The sequence below is a fragment of the Acyrthosiphon pisum genome, chromosome X (genome assembly GCF_005508785.2).
Source record: "Acyrthosiphon pisum isolate AL4f chromosome X, pea_aphid_22Mar2018_4r6ur, whole genome shotgun sequence".
NCBI lineage: Eukaryota > Metazoa > Arthropoda > Insecta > Hemiptera > Aphididae > Acyrthosiphon > Acyrthosiphon pisum.
Genome location: NC_042493.1, coordinates 14654505 through 14662643, shown reverse-complemented (window position 1 = coordinate 14662643; position 8139 = coordinate 14654505).

Below are 8139 nucleotides of genomic sequence, written 5' to 3'. Positions count from 1 at the left end.
GTACTTAGTTGACTTTTAGCATGAATAACACTATTATTGGTTAAACTAGGTTAGGTATACATTATTTTAGAAAAATGTAAAATTATGTAGGCATTAGGCAGTAGTTATACATTCAACATTGCTATTTAACCAACATACAATAATTTATATTGCTCTCACTAATAAAATAGAATATTATAATATATTAAGCTGTTGATGAGTAAACTCATTAAGTTTACACGTCAACAGTTTTATGGTTTACCTTGACGAGTCACTGTATGGTAATTTCCCGCACTTGATAAAATATTTTAAATGTAATTATTAGGTAAAAATGTAAAATACTACGAAAATATAAGAAACGAGATAGGTGTAAAGTAATTTTGGTTTGAGAGTAGTATTTTAAAACAATGGCAGGACTGGATATATTGTGGTAGGGGAGGGGGCGTCCCCGTGGTCCAGGTATGTAAATGACCCATCAGATTGTCAGCTTGAACAATTATTAAGTGGTAATTTATTATTTTTATGGTGTAAAAATTGAATTATTACATTTTAAGACAAACTGATTAGTATTAACTAAAAGTTCAGATGAAAAAAAATGTATATGTACCTACCTATACAACCTACCATATGGTACTCGTATACCAAACATATGTTCTCAATTGTTATCTGCTTTTAGAATATTTATATATTATGGATTTTGATGTTTTGAAGCTATAATTTTATACTTTGTAATAGATATTACATTTTTAAGCCTTAGGCAGGAAGATATTTAAACTGAACATTTTTTGAATTCTCAAGTAAGTACAAATTTGTTTTTGAAATAGTCTGATAGTCAACAATAGTTGTATCAATTTTTAAATTGTAACCCCGCACAATAATTTTATTAAGATTTTCGCATTGAGAATGTGTATTAGGAGATTGATTTTGAGTGAGTAAAAAATATGCGTAGCACTATAATGATTGTAAATGATTCACCAGATCACGAGACTTCGAACTACGAAGGACAAAACATTTTGACCATTTTTAAATGATAGTACATTTAACGTACTAAACATAGTTCCTTATGAAATAATTAATTTTGTTCATTTACTTCAACAGAAAATACATAACAGATTTGATTAATAAATACATACCTTGACATTTGTATTTTGACTAATATAATTACTTAGGTAGGTATATCGTTATTATACGTTAATCAAATGATGACTCACATGATTGTGTAAATATGCCACCAATTCAACCATATTTCGAATAAACATTACTGTTTGTTCAGACAGATGGTATAATGCATTGGATTTGTAAATATTAATGAGTTTTTCTGTATATACACATAATGTAAAATTCATTATTTTAAGTAATAAAAATGTGTGAATGTATTTTATTGTAGACTGAGAAATCAAGAAGTGCTTGGTTGCATAACAATGGGGTTTTATTTTATCTATGATCATTTGTTTAAGAATAGGGTTAAAAAAAAGCATAGTGTTATAGACTATATCTATTGAACATTTAAAATTATAAAATGTCTATTCAATATTTCAAAATCTATAACATCAAAGTAAACCGGAAGATTTTTTATCATTATGACATTATGTCATATAAGTAAAAAAAAAATACTTTTATTCTTGGACATTAATAGTTGTTCATATAAACGAAACAATATATTTTACATTAAATCTACGCAAGTATAGGTAATATGGTATTTTATAATACTGCGGAATGCGGATCCATGGATATTTATGATTTAAATTGTCTAAGTAAGGGTGGTAAGGCGATAAAATATATTTTGTTAGCAAAGTTACCAGCTTGCAACATATAAAAAAAAGTACCTCTTCGTTAAAATCTTTTTTTACTCGACTTTCACAATGGGACAATACATATTTGTTTGTCCCATTGAGTTGTTTAATAAGGTATAATTTTTTGCACTTATAAGTTGTTTACATTTGCACATTTGAGGTGCGTTTGTTTATTTTGGGCTTAGTAACACTCGTATCAGTCATACCTACTTAGATTTTTTTTAAATTATAAATTAATAGTTTAATTAAATTAATGAATAACACGTGATATTTTTTTTGAGTGAATACAAATTAAAAGTAGTGTTAACTTAAGTCTATACTACCTCAATTGAGTAATAAATTACTATAATAAAATACTAATGATAATATTTCAAATATATTAGCCATAATTTTTAATACAACACTGGTTTTTGGGCTTAATATAATTTAAAATGTGAAAAGATTTAATTTGTGCATTGGCTATTTTAATGCAGTGCTAAATTGATTTATTAATTAAACTTAGCTTTGAGCGATTATGTGCTATATCATTTAAATATAGCTGCAACCTAAAATTAATAATACGATTTATAAATTCTCTGTATTTAATAGTATTATATTCGGTAATTTATTATCAATCATTGTTATAACTGTTACGTTGGAACTAGGGATAGTAGGGTAGTAATTTCTAAACACAAATATGTTATTGTTCCTGTCACCGTGAACATTCACCGCTACTTTTGTTATCAACGCCAACTATGATCAATTATTTCAAAATATTTTCGCATTTTGAAATCTAGTGTTATTCCTGTGACCAAGTATAGGAGATGTGGGTGGCAAAAGAATATCAAGAAATTATGTTTTTTTTTTTTTTAGGAAAAGCTTAAATACTTAATACTGCGTTGATCAAATTCAGAATAAAAAAAAGTTACTTCATTATAACACTCGCATAGTTCTCATGTTTTAATATACCTATAAATATAGTGGAATTATACGAATTTGACATGGCACAATATTACTCTATGCTATTATACTTATATATTTAATACTTAGTTTACTATACACAAGTTGTAATCGACGATCTCACCATTACCTATACTTATGTTAATCTAGGTTCGCACGAATGCACGATGATAGTGGCAATCGTGACACCAAATATCATGATGAACGATAGTATCATAACGTAACCCCAGGGAGCTAGTTAAAATCACGAACAATAAATAAACAGTGAATATAAAAACGGCGAAATGTTTTGACATTGAAAACAATAATATCGATAAGTAGGAAATTCTTCTCGTAGATGTATTATAAGAAAATTACGTGTGTAATGTTACTTACACGATTACATCTAAATAGAATAATTAAAATTTCATGTAATTTTGTAGGTACTGTTTGTCTTGAATCACGTAATAAAGATAATTGCGCGGTTGGGAAATTACCGAACTTGTAGTCGTCCATATTATAGTCTAAGTCAAACAATCAGTGTTGTACTTGTCATATCCAAGCAGTTATAATATGTATATTAAATATATTTGTTATATAAAGTGTGTTAAACGATAATGGTAACACAACATATTTCGAACGCATGGCCCTGAATGTATACGGGTTTTTTTTACCGCATAATAAGGATAAGATACTTGTTTTAAAAAAAAAATTTCACGCGAGCACAAAACACATTTGTTTTTAAATTGTAGGTACTCCCCATTTTTGAGTTTGGACTTTAATTAAATTAATTTTCTTTAGACAACTTTGACTTATAAAGTTTTTTTCTAATATTTTTTTTACACTGGTTAGATTGTTTCTCGTTTACCTCCCCCCCACCTCCATTAACTAAAACAGTTATGTTAAGTTGTGTATTGCACTGACTAAGATGTAATGATTATGTATATGACTTATAATAAATAATAAAAAATAATAATAAGTATTGATTATTGACAAATAAGGAATAAATGATAATATATAATAATATAATATTGTATGATTACAACGTTTATTAGATAAATATACGGCTATAATAAATCGCGTGGGGGAAATATTATATATAACTCGTGTTCAACGAAGTACGTGCAGGATTGTAGAACTTAATAATATACCGGCGATAGTCGTAACCACACACGCTTTCAAGAAAAAAGTCGTCGTTAAAATCTGTACATTTCTATAACACATCAATATGGCACAGTTATCCACAAAATCACACCGTTAAATGCCACTTACGTATAAGTACACTGGTATAATATTCGTTATACATCGATAACGCACGCATACATCTAAAGTTGTATTATTGCTTAGAACCACACACTGGTCATATTATCATCGTTCAATGAAAATTCGTAAAGATAAATCTTTCAGGACTATCCATATAAAATACACTTATGCTTTTGATCTTAAGAAATTAAATGTCTACCTACTACCGAGTATCAACAGGAAACTATCGTAACGGCAATATTAGTGTAGGTACTCGCGTCTCGACTTCACATGATGTAATACGAGTTTCCACAGTCAATAAATGTGCGAAATTTACCATAAGTATCGATATAGGTATATCGACTTTTTAGTAAAAATAATTTAATTCCGAGAATGCTCAAATTCGGCGTTCAATATTAAATCATGACGTAGTGTCGTGGTGCGAAGAACACATTCGGATATAATAATATCATAAGACGTTTATTCATCAAAGGGTTTGTAATGTGTAAACATAACCACGAAGAAAAATAAGTTAAGACAGCTTCAAAAGAAATTCGTTCTGCCGTTAAACGTAAACCACGATTAAATGTACATATAATATGAAAAACCTATGAAAATTACAAAGCAATAATTAAACATGACGTGTTCCGCTGGAGTGCAGATAAATATTGATGCTATACGAGACAGAATAATTATTATACGGAAACGTTTTACGCACTCCACTATACCGATGATAAAGACATTACACATATGATGTGCAAACCAAAAGGAATATCGTTGCGGTTCGTGGGCTCTGTTCGAGACACAATTGGTAGTATCACGAAGAAAAAAATAAAAATAATATGATGTTTGCAGAGCAGGTCGGTCCACGGCCGACCTAAAAATCCGAATAAACACGCGATAAACGCACCACCGCGGCCGGAGAGTATTCATCGGATGATCACCGCTTAAAACAAACATGTTTTTCGCTGGCGCGGCACCACGCCGAACGGGTAATGTAAAGTTGTCTAAGCAAAAAGTAAGCATTCGAGAAAATATATAAAGTATTGCGCACAAGTAAGTATAAGTAAAGCGTACGCGCGAGCAAACATCCGGCGAGTGTGGACGTGTGAGCGTATATGTATATACGAGTACGATACGCACCTATATATGTGCACGTGCGCGAGTGTGTGTGTATTGCAGTAAGCTTTCAAACTTTGTATAATATTAAGACAAATACGAACATTTTTAACGAACGAATCAACAGCGGCAGTAGAAATACTACTGTAGTTTTTGGCGAGTTTTACGGGTTGGTGTAAACAAATAATAATAGTAATAACAATAATACTTCTACGGGAAAACTCAGAGGCGGTAGCGAAAAACGTATACAACAAAAGACGAGGGGGCCTGAACAAACAAACCTACTATGCAGCAGCAGCAGCAGCAGAGAAAAACATATATGTATATTCATTGCCCGCTCCTCCTGCCACCTCGTCGAGCCCTGCCTGTGCCTGTGCCGCCGCCCATGTACAGCAGTAGTGAGTGTATATATAACTTTGTTGTGTATTATGTTTGTCGACGGACTGTGAATAAATAAAGAACAAGTTTTTAGAGTTTCTGCGGTGATGGCGACGGGAAAACCGAGTTCGTATTATATACGTGTTTTTATTGTATTTTCATAATATAGTACCAGCGCGCGGCTACGGCGAAGTATATACTTTACTAGCGGTAAAGATAAATACAACTGTATTGTGGTTTAAATTATAAAATAATAATATTTCTATATCACACACGAAATTGAACTTTTCCGTTTATGCATAAAATCTCCAAACAACACTAAAATTATCAATGATTTGACTTTTATTTTTCTTCGGGACAAAACCCATGGGTAACATTTTAATTTTAAAAGTGGGCCACCGTCATCAGATAAAAAAAAAGTAAAAACAAATATTACTTTATTAATAACTTTACTTTTATTCAATTTGAATTCCTTACTTTAACTTTCTTCTCGAAATATTACTCTTGTAAGAAAATCAAGTTATGCTGCATCAAAGGACCGACTACCTACTCGATGTTTTTACAAAAAAATATTTTTCTATTTTATATAATATATACATATATTATATATTATATTTATATTATAAATATCTATGTAATATAGAAGAAATAAATTAATAACCTTACCTAACCATAGAGTTTACGTTTTATTCAAATATATTACATATTTGTATTATTATTATTAATAAAATAAAAATATTTTCACTGATTTAAAAAATTCGTATCAATGCAATCTGCTAAAATGAATGGGATAAACATCGAAAAAAAAACAAATTCCAAAGCCAAGTGAAATAACACGAACAATACACAAATTGCCTTTCAGCTATAACTCTAGAAAATACCATATACCTAATATTAAACAGATTAAGAACTGGTCATACTAAAATCAAAGGCGGGCAAGTTAATGAAAATAATTAACTCAAGCTAAGTTAAGTTAAGAAGACACAAGATCAATAAGTTAAAAGTTAACAGTTAACAAATTATAAATTTAACTCGATAAGTTAAAAGTTAATATAGACAACAATATTAACTTGACTAAGTTAAAAAAAAATTTTTTTTTAATTAGTATGTAAATCACATAAAGAGTAAATGTGTCTTTTTAGTTTCTAATTTATAAATTTTAAAAAACAATTTTATTGAACTTTTATCATAATGTACACTGTATACCCTTTTACTTTTACTTTACTATTATTTATTAATTTAAACTATACTCATCTAAAATTAATAATTTAACAAATATATTTTTTATCGTTTAGCAATTGAATGTCATAGGTAATACGTGAAGATGAGTATATGACCTTCATATAATATATTATAAGTTATATAACATTAAAACATAAAAATTGTCAATTTGTAATTTAAAATTATTAATTTTATCAAAAACATTTATAATTGAAACTCGCATAATATATAATTTACAACTTAATAAAATATATTAATATACACTAAATTATGTTATCAAGAAAAATAATAGAAATGTTTGTGTTTTTGTATTTGATTATTTTTATTTTATACTGATATAGTAATATTTACGTATAACCGAAAAATTTCAAAATGATTTTAACTTGATGGATTTTTTTAAAATCAACTGATAAAATCCAAGTTATTTCAACTTTAAATTAAACTAGTTAAGTTTATAGGTTGATTAGAAAATAAACTAACTAGTTAAGTTAAAATGTTAAAAATATATTAACTTTTAAACTAGTTATGCCCACCTTTGACTAAAATTACGTTCACGTGTCTCACAAGCGGAACTCAAGAAACAGTTGAACATATTATTATTATTTAACTACTATCACAGTACGTTATCGTAATGTCTCTATTACGAACAGGAAAGAATAAAAACAAAACACAAACCAATTATATGAAATCATTGGTTCATAAAATATCGAATTGACAAATGGAATTTTAGGAATTCAATATTTAGATATTAAGAGAAAATATAGTAAATAATTGTAAATACAGCTATAGCTGATAGCCATTGGTTTTGAAGCTTATAAGCTCAAATAAAACAAATATTTAAAAACATTTTCATAAGAAATTAATCGTTTAAAATCGTGTTAATATTGTTACTTCATCAAACTTTATACTAGACAACTATAACAATTTTATAACATATTTAAAAAAAAATTATTGCATTATAATAATATCATACTGTTAATTCATAGCGCATAGGTAATCCAAACATAAATAGGGATATTATGTTGGGATAATATAAATATGCATTCAAAGTTATACTAAGTATAATTCACAAGCATTACAAAAACATTAGGGTAAAGTTTATATAATATTATGTTGTATCTTGTATCATATTAGTCGTATTTATTGTGGTAGGTACCTACAATGTACATTCACAATATGGTTGACACCTGCATATTACAAAATTACCTTCATACTTACAGTATTTTGATGGTTTATTATTTTCTAAGTTCAAGAACATAAGTTTTAATAGCAAAGGAAAAGTTTACGTCGATGAACTTCTTTTGTATGTCATTCAATTTATACTCCTACTATATATTTGAACTTTTAATATGATATTAATTTTGTTCTTCGATATTGTTTCAAAAATATTAAATAATAATTATATTATATAAGCATCAATGGTTAATAGTATATTGTATATGAATAAGTAGCTTTATAAAATGTTAAGTAAAAAAATTCTTCACAATAT